The 11938-nt window shown below is 44.3% G+C and overlaps 1 non-coding gene across 1 annotated transcript; it reads right to left on the reverse strand.

The window, feature by feature from the left end:
* Nucleotides 1–11423: 11423 nt before the first annotated feature.
* LOC135274655 (U6 spliceosomal RNA) lies at nucleotides 11424–11529 on the reverse strand. The gene has a single exon (XR_010342445.1). It is a non-coding gene; the product is annotated as a U6 spliceosomal RNA (small nuclear RNA).
* Between the last annotated feature and the right edge of the window lie 409 nt (nucleotides 11530–11938).

Raw genomic sequence — 11938 nt, forward strand, 5'->3', positions numbered from 1 at the left:
AAGTCTGGAGTGCAGGGGCGCAATCATAACTCACTGTAGCCTTGACCTCCTGGGTCCAAGCTATCCTCTACCTGAGTAGCTGGGACTACTGGTGCCCACCACCACGCCTGGCAAATTTACATTTTTTTGTTTGTTTGTTTGTTTTTGATAGAGATGGAGCTTTGCCATGTCGCCCAGGCTGGTCTCGAACTCCTGGATTCAAGCAGCCTGCCCTCCTCGGCCTCCCAGAGTGCTGGGATTACAAGTATGAGTCACCACACCCGACCTATTTAAATATCTTAAATGTAGTTATTTTCCAATCTGTATCTGATAATTCTAACTCTAAAAGTTCTTGAGACTTTATTGTGTAATAATCTCATTGACTTTTGAGAAAGGTGACTTTTGTCCTCGTGTCTGTTACGATTTTTAACTGTGAGCTCATATGTGACTGGCTTTTATATTTGAGATTCCTGAAGAGCCTGGGATAGGAATGATTTCCTCTAGAACAGGATTGGTGTTGGTTTCTCTTAGGTGCCTGGACTGCTGTCAGCATGGTGCCTCTTCAATCTAGTCACTTACCTTGGGCTTTCCTGGACCAGAGACTAAATTCAACCTCATACTCACATAAGAACAGGGCTTGATTACACATTCTCAGAGGAGACCTCCTCTACTCGCTGTCTTGGCCAAGACAAACGTGTGCGTTTGTTTTAGGTTTCTTTGCTTGGGGAAAGATTTTCTTTTCTTAGCTCAGCTTCATATTATGGGCAAAGCTCTTTCGGGGTCCTCACTGATGTGGGGAGTCTCAGTTCTAATGCTATATTGCGAACGTATGGAAAACTTGGTCTCCTGTTCCTGGCTAAGCCATCAACACCCAAGTCCAGGGTACTGACACCAGCATGGACCCCAGGGCAGCTTTGGCTCATGGTTGTACTCACCATGCTGGCATCAGCTCCTATTTCATTGTGATCCCTGGAAATCTTCTTTAATTTCTTGTGAAATTTTCTGTGTATTCAGAGCTATATTTGCTGTGGGATACCCAGCATCTATTTGCTTCATAGTGAAACGTTTCCCAGGGTATCTATCCCATCCTAAAGCAGGAGACTTGAAGAGAGTCTGTTTTTTGGAGTCAAGGTGTTGCTCTGTCACCTAAGCTGGAGTGTAGTGGCACAGTCACGGCTCACTGCAGCCTTGACCTCCCAGGCTCAAGCAATCTTCCTACCCTAGCCTCCTGAGTAGCTGGGACTTCAAGCATGTACCACCATACCTGGCTAATTTTTTTTCTTATTTTTTGTAGAAATGACAGTTTCCTTATGTTGCCCAGGCTGGTACGGAACTCCTGGTCTCAAGGGATCCTCCTGCCTTGACCACCCAGAGTGCTGGAATTACAGGCATGAGTCACTGCGCCCGGTGTAAAGAGTCTTGCCTGTATTTTGCATGCTGTTTTTCTTCCTTTGATATACATTCTGCACTAGTTATTTCGCACAACTGCTAGTGCTAAGATGACTTATTTCTTATTTGCTCATGTTAAACATGGTTACAGCTGTTATTCTAATAGAGTCTGAGTCAAGTCTCCTTGACCTTAGGATCTTTTTGTCTTCTCCGGGCCTGAGATTGCAGAGTGTGAAGTCAAGAAAAGGGTGGAAAACAGAGGAAAGGAAGCGGGGAGAAGGAGGGAGGCAGGGAGAGAGAGGAGAGATGAGAGGAAGAAAGAGGTAGAGATATGAGAGAGACAGAGAGAAGGAGAAAGAGGGAGAGAAGGAGGAAAAAGGGAGAGGGAGATGAGAGAAAAGTAGAGATGAGAGAGAAACAGAGGAAGAGAAAGAGGGAGAGGGAGGCAAAACAGAGAGAGACAGATGAGAGAGAGAGACAGAGGAAGTGAAAGAGGCAGAGAGGGAGAGAGAGGAAGAGAAGGAGGAAAGAGGGAAAGGAATAGAGAGAGGCAGAAATAAAGAAAGAGAGGAAGAGAGAGGGAGGGCAAGGGAGGAAGAGAAAGAGAAAAAGACAGGGAGAGAGAAGAGGGAGAAAGAGAGAGAGGGAGGGAAAGGGAGAGAGGGAGAGAGAGCTCATGCAGGTAAGCAGGCTGGGGATGTGGAATATTATGGTGAGTGGGTGTTTTCTGCTCTCTCTTTCTCTAGTTTGTCAAGAAGTCTTGTCCTAGGGTTCTCACCAAGGTCACTCTCCGACCACTTGAGCCATTTCCCCAATTCCAGGCAGGGTCCAAAATTTCCCTTTGAACCAATGTTGGATCCCAGTGAACCTCTTCCTTGACTTCCCCCATCTCACCCCAGGGGCTGTTTTTGCACCACTGCCCATCTGTGCAAGACACAGAAGGCAAAACCCTGGGATTCTGGGTGCAATGTTTTGACCTGTGGGAGGAGGGGAACAGAACTGGATCTCTCTGTGTTTCTTTCCCTTCCACGCCTCTCCTTCCCTCAGGACATCTTATTTATTTTTGTGGCTTCATTTCGAACTCCCCGTTATTGCTGAAGGTAATTAGCTCTGCGCAATTATAATCATTCTCTATTCCCTCTCTGGCTTTCCTCTCCACCAGGGAAAAGCAGAGGTGAGACACGCAGAGATTGTGGGGGAAGGGCTTCAGTCTTTGAAGCATTTTCTACATGTTTTCACCCCAACTGCCCACACATACCCTCTCTCAGCTTCTCTAGAAATTGAGATATTCATGAGGTATTTTACGATTTTGTCCACTGGCGATCTTTATTCTGTTGTGGCTTTCGGGGGAAGATAGCTATGAGAAGCACTAATTCTTAGACATTCTAGACTTTCAAAAAAGGATTATGGGTCAGGTGTGGTGGCTTATGCCTGTAATCCCAGCACTTTGGGAGATTGAGGCAGGAGGATCGCTTGAGGCCAGGAGTTTGAGACCAGTCTGGGCAATATAGTGAGACCCCCTCCGACATACACACCTCTAAAAAAAATTTTAAAAATTAGCCGGGCATGGTGGCACATGTCTGTAGACTCAGCTACTCAGAGGCTGAAGTGGGAAGATCACTTGAGTCCAGGAGGTTGAAGCTTCAGTGAGCTATGATCACACCTCTGCACTCCAGCCTGGGTGACAGAATAAGACCCTGTCTCAAACAAAACAACCAAAAAGGTTTTGACATAAGCCTTGTGTGGCCCTTAATTTTTTTTGCTTATTGCCTATTTTTATGCTGGTTTTAAATTTGTCTTTTACATTTTATATTTGTTTTGTTAGTTTTAAGAGCTGAAAACACCACGATGCTGCTTTATTACCTTAACAATACATTCAAGACCACATAGGTCCCTTTCTGCGGGGAGGGAGGGCTTTAGACTCAGAAAGACTTCGATTCAAATCTTAGCTCTGTCACTTATGGGGATAGCGAGCAAGTTACTTACATTCTGTGTTTCCGTTTTATCCTTTAATACTGTGATCACAATTATTGTGGTGAGGTCCTGGGATATATACATGAATAAAACAAGGTTTATTCACTCCACATGATCATTTTCAAAGGCAGACTGAAAAATAAGTGGTTACTGGCCTGGTGCAGTAGCTCATGCCTGTAATCCCAGCACTTTGGGAGGCCAAGGGTGGGCAGATCATTTTAGGTCAGGAGTTCAAGACCAGCCTGGCCAACATGGGAAAACCCCATCCTTTAAAAATACAAAAATTAGCCGGGCATGGTGGTGCACGCCTGTAATCCCAGCTACCTGGGAGGCTGAGGCAGGAGAATCACTTGCCTCCAGGAAGCAGAGTTTGCAGTATGCTGAAATCACACCACTGCCCACCAGCCTGGGCAACAGAGCAAGACTCCACCTCAAAAAAAAAGAAAGAAAAAGAAATGATTACTTAAAATGGAGCATATGCAGTCCAGTGGAAGCCTTCTCTGGATGACCCTCACAGGACAATAGAGAAAGGACAGTGAGGATGAGGATGATCACTTATCTTTTCCAGGTGAGCGTGCACCTGGTGAGACAGGTGAAATGACCTGTTGGAGGTGGCAGGAAGAATAAGTGAGGAAAACTGATGTGGCCTCGGGGGGCCACATGGGAGGTGAAACTCGGGGAGCTGCAGGCACCAGATCATGGAAGGTTTGTGTGTCCTCCATGCTTTCCGTGCTCTTCATTAGGAGAATAAAATTGGTTGTTATTTATTTACTTATTTGAGATGGGGTCTCACTGTGTCACCCAGGCTGGAGTCCAGTGGGGACCATAGCTCACTGCAGCCTCCATCTCCTGGGATCAAATGATCCTCCTGTTTCAGCCTCCCAAGTTTCTGGGACTATAGGTGTACACCACCATGTCTGGCTAATTTTTAAATTTTTTTGTAGAGATGAAGTCTCACCATGTTGTCCAGGCTGGTCTTGAACTCCTGGGCTCTCCCACCTCAGCCTCCCAAAGTGCTGGGATTGCAGGCATGAGCTGCTGTGCTTGGCATGGAGTTTGTTCTTAGTAAAGGGAACAGTGGACGTTGTTAGGCTGAGAATTAACCACAGTCAGTTTTGTGTTTCAGAAAAGAAAAAACCATGTAGAAGGCCGGGCACAGGGACTCACGCCTGTAATCCCAGCACTTTGGGAGGCTGAAGTGGGCAGATCACGAGGTCAGGAGATAGAGACCATCCTGGCCAACATGGTGAAACCCCGTCTCTACTAAAAATACAAGAATTAGCTGGGCGTGGTGGCATGTGCCTATAATCTCATCTACTCAGGGGGCTAAGGCAGGAGAATTGCTTGAACCCAGGAGGTGGAGGTTACAGTGAGCTGAGATCGTGCCACTGCACTCCAGCCTGGTGACAGAGCTAGACTCTGTTTCGGAAAAAAACCCAAAAATCATGCCGAAGCATTGAGAGAGATGGTTAGAAGGAATGAGGGAGATTGTACACATGGCTGCAACCGTATTAGACACCCAACATCCTCTTCTTACAATATGACTTGGGTTGTCCTTCCATTGAAGAGATATGGGCAGACTTATGATACTGTGAGACTTCCAAGCCAGATTACAGAACCCACCACAGCTTCCATCTCAGCCTCTTGGTATGTTATTCTTGGAACTCACCAGCATGCATGAGAATTCCCAGGCATTTGTGGAAAGATCCACGAGGAACAGAATTCAGGACCCCAGCTGAAAGCCACGACTCAGCTCCCGGCTGACAGGTGGCATCGACTACCAGCCTTGGGATGGCACCATCTTGAAAGTGGATCCTTCATTCTCAGTGAATTCCACATGGGACAGAGAGGGGCTGACCCTGCTCAGCCTTGCCCAAATTGCACTTTCAAGGGCCAAAGAAAGGCTTACTATTGTTTTGAGACATTGTATTTTGTGATGATTTGCTACTGGGCCATAGATAACTGATACCAGGAGGGAGAATGGAAGCAGAGGCATTCATTAGAGGACATAATTACTCAGGCAAAAGATGATGAGGGCTTAGCTAAGGCATTCATTAATTGAACAAAATTATGACATGTCAGGCATGGTGCTATGACATGGGAATATAATATGACCTAGGTAGACAAGGTCTCGTCTCTGGAGAAATTGAGTGGCTACTTGGTGGAGAGAATGGAATATAGAATACAGCCACTGAGCTGCCTTATGATGTTTACTTAAAGATGTGTGATCTCACCATGTAATATTAAGAGGCACTTAAAAAATAGAATACAATAATGAGAAACATGCACTATTATAAGGGTAAAACTTTTAGCATCCAGATAGCATGAAAATGAAATTGGTTTTACTCTCTAAGCCCTATTGAACGTGTTAGGAAGTGGGTGTTTTTTTTGTCTTTGTCTCCATTAGAGAAAACCTTCATGTGGGCACTTTTGATGCTGGCATTGTGTGGTTTTCAGATCAAAGCACTTGCTATTTGCATCAGTGCTTGTTGCTTTTTTTTTTTTTTTTGAGGCAGAGAGTGGGAGGATTATCACAGTATTCTTTTCAAGTGCTCTCAGTCCCTCATCAAAGGAAGGGTTTTAGAGCCTTCGTTTGTTGGAGATTCCGTATAAGACTATTCTTGGTTTGGGGTTTTCAGTAAATCACTTTTGCTTAAACATCAGAGACAAAGACTAGTAACCCATGCATTGTCAACTACAAAGTCCTATCCAAGTGCCAATTATTTTTATAATTTTTAAATGGAATTCGGGGTTTAGTGGTATTTAGGGCATTCACTGTTCACGAGGGTATTTCTTTTGAAAAACAATAATTCATTCACTAATTCATTTAATTATTTGAGCCTTTACAAAGAACAGCCGGAACTCTGCCCCATTTCATTTTTGCCACACACAATATTGCCCCTTCTTCTTCCCTTTAAGGACCACAATAAGGGGTCATTGTCATGACCCGATTCTGCGTGTCCACCAGGGCAAGCTGGCTTTTGTTCTCATCACACTGCTGGGAATAGAATCATCAGTTTTTTTTGCTAACTCTTCTTAGTGCACAGTTGGCTTGGACTCTTCGGGGCATGTGGTGCTGTTGACCGTGACCTCGTTCTCAAAACCTGGGTCTCCACTGACTTCTGTGCTAACGGGCTTGACTCTTACTTCTCTGATTCCTTTCTCTGCTTCTGCTGCTGGCTTTTCTTTTTGCCTCTTTCTTCATCTTAAATATTGATATTACCCCCGGTTTAGTTCTTAAATCCTGAAGTGCTTTGGATCTGTGTCCCCGCGCAAATCTCATGTGTAATTGTAATCCCCAGTGTTAGAGATAGGGCCTGCTGGGAAGTAAGTGGATCATGGGGGCGGTTTCCATGGTTTAACACCATTCCCCCTTGATGCTGTCATTGTGATGGTGAGTTCTCATGAGATAGGGTTGTTTGAAAGTGTGGAGTACCTCCCCTACTCTCTTCCTCCGGCTCCCAGCCATGTGTAATGCTGGCTCCCCACTTAGTCTTCCGTCATGATTATAAGTTTCCTGAGACCTCCCCAGAAGATGAGCAGATTACAGCATCATGCATTCTGTACAGCCTGCAGACTGTGAGCCAATTAAACCTCTTTTCTTTATAAATCACCCAGTCTCAGATATTTCTTTATAACAACGTGAGAACAAACGAATACAAATCCCTTCCAATTTCCCAAGATACTGTCATCTGTTTCCAAGACTTCCATCCATCTAATGACTGTCTATATTCTGATGAGTCTCAGAAACCACATCTACTACCTCCGAAGCATCAATGCTTAGGAATCACCATTTTTAAGGATACAAAATTGAACCAGCCATAGTCTCTCACAGCAAGGAGTTTACAGTCTATCAGGGCAGACTAGATATGCACACGCATTGCGTTTTTCCACTTGGACTTTCCCATGTGGCCTAGCAGAGAAGAGCTACTCAAGACCTAAGGTTTCATGGTTGAAACGGATTCCTTCCATTGCATAGAAGTGGCACCAACATGGAAGCGGGTTAAAACAGACACACCTAGAGCTTTCTATTTTATTTGAAACTGGATGAAGTTTAGGACAAAACAAAACTCCTTGGCTGGGTGTGGTGGCTCATGCCTGTAATCCCAGCACTTTAGGAGGCCGAGGCAGGCAGATCACCTGACGTCAGGAGTTCGAGACCAGCCTGACCAACATGGAGAAATCCCACCTCTACTAAAAATACAAAATTAGCTGAGTGTGGTGGTGCATGCCTGTAATCCCAGCTACTTGGGAGGCTGAGGAGGCGGGAGAATCGTTTGAACCGGGGAGGCGAGGTTTTGGTGAGCTGAGATCGTGCCATTGCACTCCAGCCTGGGTAACAAGAGTGAAACTCCGTCTCAAAACAAACAAATGAACAAACAAATAAACAAAATCTTACCATCTCAGCTGTAAGTAGAACTGTGTCAGGTGGTGTTGCTTAGCTGTAAGCCACAAAAATGGACTCCAGCTAATTTCAACTAAGAAAAAGGGTTTATTAGAAGAATAAACAGTGTGTCTTGGAATTGAAGAAAAGAACAGGATAACCAAGTTTTTTTTTTTTTTTTTTTAAACACCAACACCATTCTGGAAAACTGGGCAGTAGAAACACACAGATTATCATGTGTCCAAACCTGGGCTCAGAGCTACCTCTGCCAGAATTCCAAAGTAAATAAAGCTCTGTAGGCTAAGACCTATTTAAAAAAATCCCCAATTTATAAACTTAGAGAAGACTTTATTTCTTATAAAGGGTTATAGCCTGCAAGACGGCCATCCCATAGGCTGGGAAGCGTAGCTTCTGCCCCAGACCAAAGACAGGCACCTCAAAGGAGGAGGAGCTGGGGCAGGAGTTTATGCTGAGCAGATTGTCTAAACACACATATTCAACAGGTTAAGGAAGAGCTATGAATATTCATGAAGGTGGTCCTGATGTATGTTATTGAACAAACACGCATGTAACATAGGACCCATGTTCACGTTATGGTGGAGACTTAACACTTAAATGTATTACAGTTAGTGTCTAAATGTCAAAACGTCTTTTTGGGATATGGAGCTACTCAAGTGTGCGGCCTCTGTAAACTGGCTGGAACCAGTCCATGGCTAGTGGTCTTCATATCAGGAGAAAGATACAGAAAGCAGTCCCTTGTCCAATCGAAGCTGTAGTTGTGACTGCTGGAACAGGAGGGTCAGTTAGTTAGTGTGTGGTGGTGAGCTAATTATGTTACTAATGCTTATCCCAAGGTCAGTGCTTGTTTAGCTGCTAGAGAAAAATAAAAACCTTGTGACAGTTAGAATGTAGTTCATTCTTTAAGTGAAGGGGTGTCTGACTTAACCCTTGCCTGACATGATCGTAGATCCTGTTTATAATTAGGTATCTTATTGCCACGAAGAGTCTGTCCTGTCAGTCTTGTGGTCTCTATTTTTTTTTTTTTTTTTTTGAAATGGAGTTTTGCTCTTGTTGCCCAGGCTGGAGTGCAATGGTGTGATTTTGGCTCATCACAACCTCTGCCTCCCCAGTTAAAGCGATTCTCCTGCCTCAGCCTCCCGAGTAGCTGATTGAGATTAGAGACATGTGCCACCATGCCCAGCTAATTTTGTATTTTTAGTAGAGACGGGTTTCTCCATGTTGGACAGGGTGGTCTCGAACTCCTGACTTCAAGTGATCTGCCTGCCTCGGACCCCCAAAGTGCTGGGATTGCAGGTGTGAGCCACCATGCCCAGCCTTCATGGTCTCTGTTTTCACATCAGTGCTGGTCAGTTGTGTCTGAACTGCAAAAGGGCATGTATTATGAGGCATGTCTGACCTCACATCCTATCATGGCTGGAAACTCAGTTTTAAGGTTTTTCTGGGGTCCCCTTGGCCAAGAGAGTTGTTCAGTCGGTTGGGGCAGCAGTGGGGAGGTAGGGCTTAGGAGTTCATTTTTAGTTTACAGACCACAGTCACCTGCCACGATAGAAAAAAGTGGGTTAGTCATCACAGTGCTTGACTGATAGTGGGTATTCAATAGCAGATTTTTGAATGAAGAAATCAATGAATCTGGTTACTAGGTAGATTAGATAATACTAATCTCTGCCAATGGTACTAGAATTCTTTCACAGACCAAGGTGAAACTTTCTGGGCATTTTAGTGTGACCGACATGATGAATAAACTGTATTTCTGTCCGAATGGGAACACAGGAATACTGTGGTTCTCTGTCTTATTGGAATTCAGAAATCACCCTGGTTATTACCAAACCAAATAAAAATAAACTCAGAAGATGCATCTGCACATCACACTGCTGTTTTTTTTCACTGATAGAAGCATTATGGGATGTTGAGGGATGCCGGAGAGAATGCAGTAATGTTCCTTTGGATATAGAACACTTGAGATTTGACAGTTTCACATTTTTCTTTATTTCTGTGAAGGCAGGACCCTGACAGAGCTATATACTGCCACTCACTCACGCTGCTTCCTTGTAAATGGCAGTGAATGAAAGAGGGGAATAGAGACACTTTATTAATCAACTCGGCTACAATTTTTTAGCACTGTGCCCAGAAGGACACACTGAGCTATCAGTGTCAGTCAGGAAAACACATGACTCAAATCAAAGACTGTAGAAATTCAACAGGTGGACAGGATCCAAATTCCATCCAGCAGGCTCTGTGCCTTTAAGCCTGTCTGGGCAGCATTCATTACTCAAGATGTGAAATGGCCAACCCTGTTGATCCACTGGCACATCTTTATATTTTGAGCCTTGTTTTAATATTTTCTCTTCTTTCTTTCTTTTCTTTTTTTTTTTTTTTTTGGAAGCATCAATTTCCTGGCACCAAGTCTGTTCCTCTACTTCTGTAGATTAAACCAGCACAAAACACAGTAGTTTAAAGAGACAATTTATTTGGCTCTTACTATTTATTTGGCTCTATGGGTGGGCTGGTCTCAGCTGGGTGGTTTTCACTTGGGATCTCTCAAACAGTTTTTAAAAAAAATCTTCAACTTTTAAGTTCAAGGGTACATATGCAGGATGTACAGGTTTGTTACATAGCTAAATGTGTGCCATGGTGGTTTGCTGCACAGATCCCCTAGGTATTAAGCCCTACATGCATTAGCTATTCTTCCTGATGCTCCCCCTGCCCTTACTCTCATATGGGCCCCCGTGTGTGCTGCTCCCCTCATGTGTCCATGTGTTCCCATCATGCAGCTCCCACTTGTAAGTAAGAAGATGCAGCGTTTGGTTTTCTGTTTCTGTGTTAGTTTGCTGAGGATGATGGCCTCCAGCTCCATTCATGTCCCTACAAAGGGCATGATCTCATTCCTTTTTATGGCTGCAAAGTATTCCGTGGTATAGATGTACCACATTTTCTTTATCCAGTCTATTATTGATGGACATTTGGGTGGATTCCATGTCTTTGCTACTGTGAATCTCTCAAACAGTTTTGCAGTTAAATATCGATTAGAGCTGAGGTCATCTAAAGGCTTAACTTTTCTCTGATGTGTCTGGTGTCTTAGGGGTAGCAGAGCTACATGGGTTAGCTGGGCATCATTCTCTTTTCATATGGCCCCTCCATGGGTTAACCTGGGCTACCCAACTGCAAAGCACTTATAGGCCTGTGCAAACTTTCCAAGATCTCCCAGTGAAAGCCACAAGACTTCTTACGACAGCTTCAGAAGCCATGCAGAGTCACATGCCTGTTGAGATTCGAGGAGCAGAGATTAGATGAAGGTGTGAGTTCCAGGAGGTTCATCTCATTAGGAAGGCATCTTGGGACTCTAACAGAGAAACAGCAAAAGAACAAACATAACTAACTCCATTTTCTTTTAAGGGACCTTTACTCATTCCTGCGTGTAGTCTAGGATCATTTTAGAACACTGGGATAATAACGCACATGCAGCAATCGTGTAGTTTTAAAAACTAACTCTGAGATCAAGGAAGAAGTATGGAAACCACTAACTTTTGTTGAGAGATTTATATGAGCATTGTGACCTGACCAAGGACATTCTTTGTCCTTGTCCTTGAACTTCTTATTCCCAACCTCCTTGGACCCTCACTAGTGCCCAGATGTCTGTGGTGGTTGGTTACCTCTTTTTAAAATTTAAATTATTTTTTAAAATATGGAATGCTTCAGGAACTTGCATGTCATCTTTGCCCAGGGCCTTGCTATTCTTCTCTGTACCATTCCAATTTTAGTATATGTGCTGTCGAAGCAAGCGCTGTCAGTTACGTCTTGATCCTAGCCCCTCTCCCCGCTTACCCCTGCTCTTAACATAAAAAGAGCCTAAAACTTGTTCTGACTTAAGATGGTACTGTGGGACAATTGTCCACTATCTTCTTGCTTTGCTTGCTCTCCAAATAAACCAGCTTTTCTTCCCACAAACTCTTGTCTCTCACTTTCAAGCGGTCAGCAGCTGAACCCTGGTTTGGTTATAGAACGAGGGTGTGCTAAGTCCCTTCCCATGTATCTGGCCTCTGTAGGGACTGTGCTTGGTCTCTCCACTCGTGGTGCCTGCTTTCCACACCCTGGAGTCCAATGGTCCCTCCAGTTATCTCTATTCCATCGATCCGCTCGCACCTGGCTGCCTTCCTGAGGCATATTGTTCTCCCATGTCTGCCTCATGGCCTT

Source organism: Aotus nancymaae, unplaced genomic scaffold, assembly GCF_030222135.1.
Source record: "Aotus nancymaae isolate 86718 unplaced genomic scaffold, 86718_ANA_hifiasm-v0.15.2.pri h1tg000012l, whole genome shotgun sequence".
NCBI classification, from domain to species: Eukaryota; Metazoa; Chordata; class Mammalia; order Primates; family Aotidae; genus Aotus; species Aotus nancymaae.